Source organism: Mixophyes fleayi, chromosome 1 (assembly GCF_038048845.1).
Source record: "Mixophyes fleayi isolate aMixFle1 chromosome 1, aMixFle1.hap1, whole genome shotgun sequence".
In the NCBI taxonomy this organism is placed as follows: domain Eukaryota; kingdom Metazoa; phylum Chordata; class Amphibia; order Anura; family Limnodynastidae; genus Mixophyes; species Mixophyes fleayi.
In genome coordinates this window covers 417,691,385-417,703,679 of record NC_134402.1, presented here as the reverse complement: position 1 = coordinate 417,703,679, position 12,295 = coordinate 417,691,385, and the positions used below count along the sequence as shown (strand labels likewise).

The window sequence follows — 12,295 nt, the reverse complement described above, 5'->3', positions numbered from 1 at the left end:
CTTGGGAAAACCAAAGTTCCAGTACACCAGAACTATAAACTATATTGTGAATAACTTATATTCACAAAGCACTAACTTGGAAAACATAAATGATTTCTGAAAGGAGTATAGAGGAAGAAAAATAAGGAGAACTTGAGATGGAAAGGAAGCTAATTGCAGTAAATAAAATTACTAAATGAAATTAATTTTTGAGAAACTGAGTTAACAATCTGCTTGGAGACAAGTTTAAAATGTTCTGTGTGGTACAGGAGGACTCGGTAGCCACCTGGAGTGGAGGACACAGACAGGTGAGGAAACACTGTAGACTTTTATTTTGTGCATTATTATATACACAGTGTAACATGGACTTTCCTTTCCTCTAATTACACATACAAGGCTGTGATGGTCTTGTATTGGACACAAGAGATTTCCCAATCTCCGCAAGGCCTTCCACAGCCTGGGATCTAAGGTAATAGCTTCATTGCCCTTCTAAGGTAAAAGCCTCATTGCCCTTCTAAGGTAATAGCCTCATCGCCCTTTCCTCTCAGTCGGCTCTGCCACCAGACTTTTTCTTTTTTTATCTCCATTAACATATCAAACTCAAAAATAGACAATCAGAGGAAAATATTTTGGATTTTAGAGAATTTGCTATAGGAACTGTATGCACAGTACAGTACTCATCCACTGTATAATATTATCATAGCAGCAATTGATAAAACATACGGAATTCAGTATAAAATAATCATATCATTTTCACATGTAGGACTAGACACATCTTTAGTTTTATTTTTATGATAACATTGTAGCACATTTTGTTGGATTCTATGGTGACCAGGATGGTGTTTGTGGGGAACATTAATGGCCTAGTGGGTCTCTTGTATTCTGCCTCATTTTTACTGTAATAAAAATATTAAAACACACAAATGTTACACATGTAGTAAGGACAGTCGGTATCTGAGTTGAGGGGCTTCCTAGCAGCCCCCCATGGCCCTTGAACTCTCCGTCCAAATGCCACATCCCCGGCACATTACAAACATGGAAGCGCCGTAGCAGACAGCTCCACAGGTAGAAGCTGCGGCCCTTCTACGCCAGGAACCGTGCTAAGTGCGGAGGTGCCATTGTGACACTGAATAAGTGACATTATGTCAGTCAGTCAGTGCTCTACAGGCTCCCTACACCCTGACATCCTAATCAGCCATCTAAGCTTGAGTAGTAGTAGCTCTGGCCCGGAGGATAGTACTGTTGACCCTTCACTTCATTATTAATGTAATCCATAAATACAGCTAAACCAAGGAGTATTTTAGGAGAGAAGTTCAAGATGTTACTGTATATCAGGGCTGTAGTGGTTGTGGACTTTCAAAAGCACCAGAGGTGGATCTAGACTTTTTTGTTTTGGGAGGGGCACAGATATATACATGTACAAACATATATCTTATACACATACACAAGTACAGTAAATGTTCCCTTCCTCCACACCTACATTGAAAGCTCCCTCCCACCACACTTCTCTTTTTCCATTTGGTGCAGTACGAGTAGCACAGATGTGTTGTCTGTGATATACGGACAGCGGGGGAGAGCGTGTCGGACACACACACAGGGGAGAGGGGAGGAACAGATCTTAACGATTCATGATCGCATGCTCTAAGGTGGCTGGTCCTGGGGTAGGGTCCAGCCACCAGTAAACATTCTGTGCCCTGTCCTGGGTCCTAGACCACACCATTGTAAGGATGTGTGTCCTGGGCAACTGGAATCCCCCATAAGTGGACACTAAATATATATGTAAGAGTCACGAGATGCAGCGGCTCCTTGCAGCCTGCTTGCATCCCGGCCATCACTACGACAACCGGGACGTCATTTCTGCCAAGGCACCGGGAGGGATGCTTCTGTAATCAGAGCCGCGTCCTGGCAACTGACAGCTGAACGCGTGCCCAGTCTGGGGGCCATTAATCAGTAGCCTCCTGTTAAGGCAAATAGGCAACTGGGCTGCTACGTTTCCATTGGTCCATGTGTATATTTAAGGCAGGGAGGGCTTAGCCTCCCTACTGGTTATAGCGTCTAGTTACACGTCTGCTAACCTGCTCCACACCTCTGTTGATTCACTGATTGATTCCTGTTATGACTTTGGCTTGTTTTTGGACCTTGATTCTCGATTGTACTCAGATTGCCCTGACCTCTGGCTTGTGATCTGGATATTCCTGCTCGCTGTCAGCCCTGAACCTAGCCTGTATTCTGACCACGTTATCTGCTACGGACCCCTGACCTTGGCTTCCTTCTAACTACCCACTATCATCCTGGTTTCTGCCTCCTATTTCCAGCTCGCTACGGCCGTGAACAATAACATTTTACTACGCTAGAGCTTAAGACCTGGGGGCATTTGAGTACCTGCGAGCGCATAAAGCTCTACGGGAAAGGCGACTGCTAAAGGTGAAGACCTCTATTCCACTAAGTTCTAACAGTTTATCCTGGTATCCGTGAGCCCTAACGGTAAGCCGGACGGTCACCAGGATGGATTTCAGTTTGACCAAAATCAGAGTTCTGAAAATATGAGTGACAATTCAAACATAACTGCTTACATTTGTTAACAACCTGCAGAGAGAGAGAACATACAGACAACTATATCCTGGGGAGGGCTGGAATATTAGCCCGGGGGGGCAAGACTCGACTCAGCAGCCTGTTAGGAATATTTTTAAAGGGAATAAAATGCAGGTGGTCCAGTGACCCAGCCCAAGGTAGCCCACTATGGGACCAGCCCAACCTGCCCCTGACTTTATCTAACACATTATTTCCCTTATACTAGACATGATAAAGTTCCCATACGGGATACAACACAGAGGTATTTGTATAATATATATTTTATAACTTTTAAACACTGAAAATATATTGTATAGTAAAAACATAAAATGAATGAAGCAGTAATGCTAATACAATGGGCCTGAGTCATTAAAGAAAGTTAGGCTATAAAAGGAGTAAATGTTTTCTGGGTCAAACCATGTTACAATGCAAGGGGTGCAAATTAGTTTATTATTTTGCACATAAGATTGGATGTTTTTTCATGTAGCACACAAATACTTGATAGCTTTATTTTTACACTGAAATTTAAAGCTTATCTAGGACATGCCTTACCCCAACTATAAATCTGTCCCCACATTTTAAATTGATCTCCCCCTCCAATGCAACATGGTTTTGCCCAGGTGAAAAGTTACTTCATTTTTATGCTTTGCTCTCCTTAATGAAGGCCCTATAAGTGTGGGTTAAAATAAAACATATCTTATTAAAATGATCGGACATTTTAGCAAAACAGAACAGTTGCTAGCATACAGTAAAACTTATAACAGTATATACAATTTAATATGAATCTAACCATACCTTGTCATATAATAAATTTGGTCTTGAACACTTTCTATATGCAGTACATAAAGGATGTGCCATATAACACTGCTGACAGCCAACTAGCACTCACCCACTTTCCCTTCTACAGGATGCTGTTCAAACACTCACATGTTCAGATGCACTTAGGGCTCTGAAGCAGACACGATTGATAAGAATGACACATAAAAGGCCTCTAAAAGAGGTCACACAAACTAATATACTTTTTATGATTCATCCTAATTTGCTTTACTCGCAGTCATGTCTACTTCTGCTCCTTTGTATCATTACATTAATTAACTAGATTATTTAGTAAAAGAATGGATGACGAATGCTGACTCATCAGCGTTTAAGCGGCATCTCTACGCCAACACTCTTTTTACTATTGTCGCAGTACTTGTGGGAGCTCTTCAATCCTAGTTATCAATAGTGTGCAGGATAACTATTATTTTGCATGTACTGTATATTCTCTATCCGCGTAGTCTTGTAATAAAGGTTGTGTATATAAATAGTATCCCCCATCACGCACCTAATTTGCAGTTTGCTCAAGGATGATTGCCAGTGAATGCTTTCCTAATATAGCATTATACTGTATATATGGACACTATGGAAGTAAACATGTATGCACTGGTTCATTTCAACTTCCATTTAGTACATTATATTGTGCTTATTCCTCATGTCTCATTGACTTTCCTGCAGGTGCTCCAATTTCCTCCCACAGTCCAGAAACATAATAGTAGGTTAATTGGTATCCAGCTAAATTGATCTGTGTGTGTGTGTGTGTGTGTGTGTGTGTGTGTGTGTGTCTCTGTGTGTGTGTGTGTGTGTGTATATATATATATATATATATATATATATATATGTGTGTGTCTGTGTGTGTATGTATGTGTGTGTGTGTGTGTGTGTCTGTGTGTGTGTGTGTCTGTGTGTGTGTGTGTGCATCTGTGTGCGTCTGTATGTGTGTGTCTGTGTGTGTGTGTGTGTGTGTGTCTGTGTGTGTGTGTGTCTGTGTCTGTGTGTGTGTATTAGGAGATTTAGACTGTAAGCTCTATTGTGGGCAGGGACTGATGTTACTGATTCAATATTCTCTGTAAAGTGCTGCTCTATGTGGTTTCATAATACAAATACATGATAATAAAATCACAATAATAGAAAATTAAATGAGGAAAAAATAAGATAGAATTCCAGGGGTACAGTGTCCATGCTAGGACATCATCAAATATCATAGTCAAACATCAGAGTAACATTAGGCTAATGTTTGACACTAACAGTTGATGCTGATGAACAGTTGACCTGGCTTAGTCAACCATCATTATTTGTCAGCATCAACAAAATATTAAAATTCAAATGACACAGACACCTGACAACAGACACTAGTGGGAATCAATTACAGATACTTCAGTGGGCAAGACAAAAGTTGGGAGACAATCACATATTATTTCTAGGAATATAGACATAAACTACGTATCATATCACAGAGTATATACAGAGGGCAGTACAACAGCTATGTTATCTTCATTTGAGGCTGAGATATCCATACCAGGTTATAGTATATTGTTAGTGATTCATAAAAAGTCAGTTTTTCTAATAAACAAAAATAATTAAAAGATGTTTTTTTTGCTGGGACTTGTATTATCACAGCATTGGGAGAACCCTCGTCGTGCTTAATCCTAATGTAGGAACTGATTGTAGATGTTTCATGAAAAGTCGCTAAATACTAATAATGCAAAATAATAAATGTAAACTTGAATACACACCCTGAACCAAGCCATTTACTGTACCTCCATAGCATAAGACAGAGAAAAAGGAGATTCAGTGTTCAAATCCCAAATGAATGTTTAATTTGGGAAAGAAAGACAGGATTAAAAGTAGGTTTGCAAATGTAAAACATGCAAAGGTTTAATACACAACCTCCATAACAGACAAGTCTGGTATGAGAAGAACTATGTATGATGAGTGCTAGGGAAAGGACAGGAACACTGTGTCAGAACTGTATTTACTGGCAATAAATATTGTTTTACTTCATTAGACAGATTCATGGTTCCCTACTGCATAGTTAGTTCTGTGTGCAATTATAAGTAGTATGTCAGTATCTGCCTGCAAGCCCCTTGCAGTGCATACTGCTTTGCCTGGCAGCTCCTGCCTTTTTAGACTTTATTACTGTTATTATTGTGGCAGTACCTCCATTCACCAGAGGTGCTGCTATTGTGCCTTATTGTTTGCATTAGGGGTTAACCTGCTCACCAATTATCCCTTGCACCTGGGTGTGTTCTCATTTATACCTGCCACTCCCAGCATACATTGCTGGTTATTGTTGTCACATCCCATTGTTCCTGTCTGCTGCTATGCTTCTGGATACCTGCTGCTTGGGATCTCTCCATACCTCCTGCTTCCCTGCATCAGCTGTGTACCTGCTGTTTTCTGCAAGTTCTTATTGCTTCCTGCATCAGCTTGCACCCGGTATTTACTACAAACTCATAATTACCTGCTATTTGTACACTTCTGCAAATAAACATAGACAGTTTTTCACCATATTCATGGCTCCTAGCTGTATTCCTGTATTTAACAGTGACATAGTACAGTTTAACCAATACATTATACAGATTGATAAACAAAGTAAATATTAGCAATGTAAAGAACAAAATTATGAGTTAATAAAATTATGATAGCGTCCAGTAATCATCGTGTGTGAGTGTGGGGGGGACGTCTATCTAGAAATGACTGGGAGTAATATGCAGAAGATAGATGTTTTTATTAACGGCAAAGTCTATATTTGCACAGCCACAATAAAGTAAGATAGAACCTTATAGATCACATGAAAGTTACAGCTGACGAGTTAAAGCTCTGCTCACATGTATGTGTCTATGCACCGCAACAAAGCAAAATATCAAGAACTATTTCCAGTGTTTTGTGTTACAAAGTAAAGAGACGCTTCAGATCTACACTTATTCAGTTATTTTTTTTTACATCAAGTTATTCAATTTTGTTTATATAAATTAGTACCAGAATATATATTTTATACAACAGGCAGCAACTGTCTTTCTGTTTTCTAGCAAGTTACAACCTGTTTCATCTGTTCCAAAGAACCCCTGCTTAGATCTAAATCAGAATACACAGTAGTCTTTATGCAAACCTATCGTTCTGAATCACTATAGCAAGATATATTTTATTAACGGCTTCCGGGGACAATTTTGTTTATATATTTATAAATAGCAATAATAAGTGATTGCAATCCGGAACCTAGTTTACTGTTGAATTAAGAGACTAATTAAAATGCAAAGCAGGAAGTGCTTAAAAACAATTCCACTAAAACTCTGTTTTTTGTTATGAAATAGATTGGAAAGTAAGATTGCATTTAATATCTTAAAGATAGTCATATATATATATATATATATATATATATATATATATATATATATATATATATCTATATCCATAGATAGATATATATACATTTTTTAATTGTAGTGGATCAATAAAAGAAGCTTTATTGTGTTATAGCAATAAAGAGTGTTATTAATACAGATTATCACAGTTTGAGCTATTTGCTGATAAGCTGTATTGTATATGAATGAGGCTTTACTGCTTTGGACCGATGTTATCTGTGCACTTTAGATAATTTGGTTTGTACATGTGACTGGCTTGTTTACCTGTCATGGTATTAGCTTTGTGTTAAGCTGTACCTGTGTGATGAATTGCATTCATTAGCCAGGATAATAGTTCTTCAGTTACATATAAGAAAGGTGCATTTTATTGTAGATTGCTTGAATAATGTCATTGAAGAAGACACTTAAAGGTCACTTGGCTCTGCAGTGAGGAAGGTGTTTTTTAACTAAGCCAGTGGTTTGATTAACTCTAACTGCCTCCAATTGTTTGTTTGAAGCCATTAAAAATGACAAGTGCAGTACATTTCCTCATTGCCTTGATACTTGTGTATTAAATAAACACAGGCTTTGATAAACACTCTTGATAACCTAAGCACTTTGCTTAACCAGCAAATATACTGGTGAGTTGTTTCAGTGATTAGCTCATGCAACTGTACACAGATGGGGTAATAAATGACTTGGTAATTCATAGTAAGCTCTATAGCTGCAGTGATATTACATTTGGAAAATTGCCTTTTTATAAAAGTGCAATCTAGCATAATTACTAAATAGCAAAAAAATGGACGCATCTTTATCACGGTCTTGCTAGGGACTACATAACATGGATTAGCAGATGTTGTGTCATTAAACATTACATCCAATCACTAAAACACATCACTCAATGCGACTCATTTAGCGTTGGATGGACGTCAGTTTTTTTTATTTTGCATCAGATACGCATTTTCATAGTGCACATGTGCATCAAAAAGGTATATGCAAATGTTTGTATCATGACCTCTAGGTATGTGCAACTTGCCTTCTGGAGAGGCGGAATGTGGAAGGAAAGAGGTGGCCAAGTGTAAGCCGAGCACAGTCAGGGTCTGTTTATGTACTTGTGACTCAGACATGGTCACAGACACAAATACAGCATTCAGGAGGCATCATCATCATCATCACCATTTATTTATATAGCGCCACTGATTCCACAGCGCTGTACAGAGAACTCATTCACATCAGTCCCTGCCCCATTGGAGCTTACAATCTAAATTCCCTAACATACACACACACACACACACACACACACAGACAGACTAGGGTCAATTTTGATAGCAGCCAATTAACCTACCAGTCTGTTTTTGGAGTGTGGGAGGAAACCGGAGCACCCGGAGGAAACTCACGCAAACACGGGGAGAATATACAAACTCCGCACAGATAAGGCCATGGTTGGGAATTGAACTCATAACCCCAGCTCTGTGAGGCAGAAGTGCTAACCACTTAGCCACCGTGATGTCTTATGTGTCCTGAAGGCTGGTACAAATATATGCAATGATAATGATCAGCAGTACTGTGTAGCCGCATCTGAGGGACTGATTGCCAATCAGTAAGCAATAAAAACATTAATTTTAGGCTATTTTAAATCATGACGTGCCCATGTATTTGCATTAGGCTGGGTGCACACTACAGAATATTTCTCCCGATGTGATATTGTTAAGGATTATACCAATGACTGCTGATCAGCAGCCGATTCATGTGTACACACTATATACATTTTACACAATTTAATTTCAGAACTGTGCTGTTCATCTGTTATAACCATCGGCTGAAAAGAACGTGACTCTGCAGACTCTATAGAGATCTGCCTACACTGCTGGTCGTAAGTGCTTACACACTGCAGAATTGGAACAACGCTGTTCCATCTTTGAACAAGATTTTTAGTCTGTTTATATAATCAAATGCTTTGGAACGATAATCATTGATCGTGGGAGCGTACACACTAATGTAATATCGGGCCGAATGGTGATTTATTGTGTGATTAGCCCGATCATCAGGTGAAAAACCTGTAGTGTGTACCAGCCTTACTTGTTATTTCCATACAGACTGTGGCACTAATGATAATTCCCATTTAATTTTTAAAAGTATAAACAATGAATATTCAGGTGTTGTATTTAACTTTATATGACCACATTACCCTATTTGTGTTAAACCTTCTTTTTATTACATTATTAGGTTGTGTCCTGATAGGGTAATGATGATTCTACATTGAGCACTATGTCATATGTCTAACGCTTAATATTCTAACATCCATCAGGAATACATAGAGACAATGCGTGTATTATTCTTTCTGAGTTGTGTGCATTGACTCCACATACAGACACAATGCTCCTTTTCCTGTGCTATGTACACCAAAGGCACATACATGTTTACCTTTAAATGCGCCATAATGTGAGCACTATATTTCCCAATATAGAATCCCTGTCTCTGTCATAGGGCTGCTGTTGAAACTCGGAGACGGCACAATGATGTCATGATGTCATAATGATGTCTCCTGCCTTTCAGTTTCAATAGATCAGTCAGTAGTGAGTAATCGGTGGCTTTCAAGACACATTGAATAAAATTACTATTAGACAGGATCGAATATATATTTAAACACATAAATTAAAAAAAAATAAAGCATATAAAATATCCCCACTGCCCACATAACTCCTTACGCAGTCAATATAAATCTTGTCAACTTGTTCTGTGTGATATAAGGATGAATTTTGCATGCAGTACTGCGAAAAATCGATGTATCCCAAAACCTTCAGATCTGTGCTCTTCCTCTCTCATACCCATTTGCTGAAAAGATCGTGACTCTGTACACTCTACAGGTATCTGAATACACTGCTAGTCATGAGAGCATACACACATACACGCTTACACATTTGCCGGACATCTTTCATCGTTGATAGTGATTTTTAGGTAGATTTTAAAACCAAATCAAAGGATACGATGTGCTTTAGTGTGATAAAACATGATCATTGGAAGACACACACTAATGCGATATCTGACCAAACAGGTGTTTATTGTGTGATTGGTGCGACAATTGGGTGAAAAACCTCTAGTGTGTACCCAGCTTTACACTCAGATTCAAATTGAAACGTATCTTGAGATACACTTGCATTTGAATACAGTTGGAACTTCTCCCAAGTTCGGTGCTCTATCTAAACTGCATCTTGCGCACAAGTTGCGCTGACTTGAGAAATGTGATTTTGCTAAGCTGACACCATCTTGTTGCCTTATAGCCATTTTGTTCTCTTATAGCTTAAAGACAGATTAGATACTGCTAGCTTGTAGGAGTAATTCATTGTTTGCACGAAACTATGCCCATGACCTTGGATATAGCAGATGGAGATAAACCAACTCCCCCCTGGGGAGTATTCCCATGTGAAAATGTAGCAAGATCTGTTTAAAGGAAGCATGAGTGGTCAAAACCCTTTGGGGCGTAGTTTTTTGTAAAGTGATTTTGTGCTATATAGATATGGACTTGTAACTAATAAAGCAGAGCTAATTGTACACGCAAACCATGCCGTGTATTTCATTCTTTCCAGCTGATGAGCTCATAACAGATAAACTGACACTTACAGGTGAACAATCTGATTTAGATTCGACAGACTTAAAGCAGGACCAGTCTAAAGTGTAAAGCAAATAGATGTTCATAATGGCGAAAGGACCAAACCACCAAAAGTAATTACACTGTATACTTGTACACAAAATAATGGTGGCAATTCATATAATTACTGATATAGTATAATATTACATGATCAAATCGCTAAAAGGAATAATGCTCCTGAATAATAAATATTTTTTTTAATTATATGCATTTAAGCACATTTATGTTTAATTGACATATAATAGCACATCAAATTGTATACATTATAAGCTTATAAAAATGTGATTGAATGATAAAAGTAAGCATATATGAAATAACAACCTGTACTCAGATGAAGTAGCTTAATGGATACAAATAGACAATTGGGCATTTAACTGTAACTAAAAGATAAATCACATAGCTGGCTAATGTTATGCACAATGTGGCTTAAGTGGACATCCTAAAATCCACATCAATATTTACTACCCGGGGTGAAACAGTTTTAAATTGGTACATCGAATAAATGTCCCGTTTCAATAAACTTTCCCACTTGGGATCCAGTATAACACGTTCAATGCCCATAAATTATAGTCTGTCTGGATCACAAAGAAGGAATAACCGTGTGCCTCAAACCCCTTCTTGGGTTCCTGATAGGCAGCTTAATTTGAGTACTTAGGCCCCGTTTCGTCCGACCAATATACTGCAGTCCGCAAGGACATTCATTTTAATAGATGACAAATGATGTGTCACAATTAATAAAGGACTTGATATTTTATGATTTATTCATGTCTCCTTGAGCTTTAAAGCTATCACCACATTTCATAAGAGGGCGAGCTGCAGATCCGCCACACTTTAAATCACCACGTTGTCCAATTTGCAGTTAAGTGAGTGTATTGTAACATTGTAAGGTTAAGATACTGTTACAGTAATTCTTTGTGTACAAGATTTTTAGGTCACCTTTTTAGGTCATTTATTCATATGTCAGTATATTGTGATGTATTTTAAAAATAAACATTTATTGAAATAAAGAAAAAGAAAATAGCTTTAAGTTGAATGCACTCTAGTTATGCATAGGTTAAATAACTTAAACAAGGACCCACGGCTCAAAAATAGGATGTATGAAAGATAAAACAAGCTAATCCAATACTTTCCAAACCAAATTTCTAAAAAATATATTTTATTGTAGATAGGCTGGCTGAGAGAAAAAGGTAAATGTGAAACCAAAAATGTATAAAAGCAATAATATTTGGACATAAGGTCTAATATGGGCAGAATAAAAATGCTAGCAAAGGATGGTTGAAAAATAGTCCACAAAATAGCTCTGGAAGTGAAAGATCCAAAAAGGTTCCAGGATTAGTATTAGTCCTATTTTTGGGAAATTTTTGGAATTCATCCCTTACAGACCCACATTGGCAGCTTTAAACATTACACATTTCAGAGCAGTGCTGTTGTCCCTAATCTCTCTCTTATGCATGGGTTAAGTTGGTGCATATAGTGATGTCATGCCCAGATGACATTTAGCACTGTCCTGTGATTGGCTACACTTTATATGATGTCATCAGCTGTGAGGCTTTGCACATTTGTGTCTGATGAGTATTGTCTTACTCGTGTTGTTTTTAAACGCCAAACTTTTATTATGTGATCACTGCACCTGAATTAAATTGCATAATGCGTGACAGAGCTGTGTCCTGCATTGGGTAACTATATTCTGTTTGTGTACTAGTCTTATCCGTAGTGCCATATTTGATATGGGACAGCATAATAAATAGCTACAATATATGTTATAGATGAACAGATTAGATTTGGTTAAATTCGGCAGATTCGATATTTGGGGCTCCGAGCAGATACAAAATACGACCTGCTTCTTTGAGACAAAATCGGATCTGAAAACAAGGAAAAACATAATTTACAGGAAAATATGGAACCAAAATGCTTGTTATACAGGAAGTGCGTTAGT

The 12,295-nt window shown here is 38.0% G+C and overlaps 1 protein-coding gene across 2 annotated transcripts in view; it reads right to left on the bottom strand.

Moving 5' to 3' along the window:
- The window catches only part of LOC142099605 (3',5'-cyclic-AMP phosphodiesterase 4D-like), a 609,556-nt gene that overhangs the window by 238,001 nt on the left and 359,260 nt on the right, over positions 1-12,295 (bottom strand). The gene's annotated exons all lie outside the window — the stretch shown is intronic.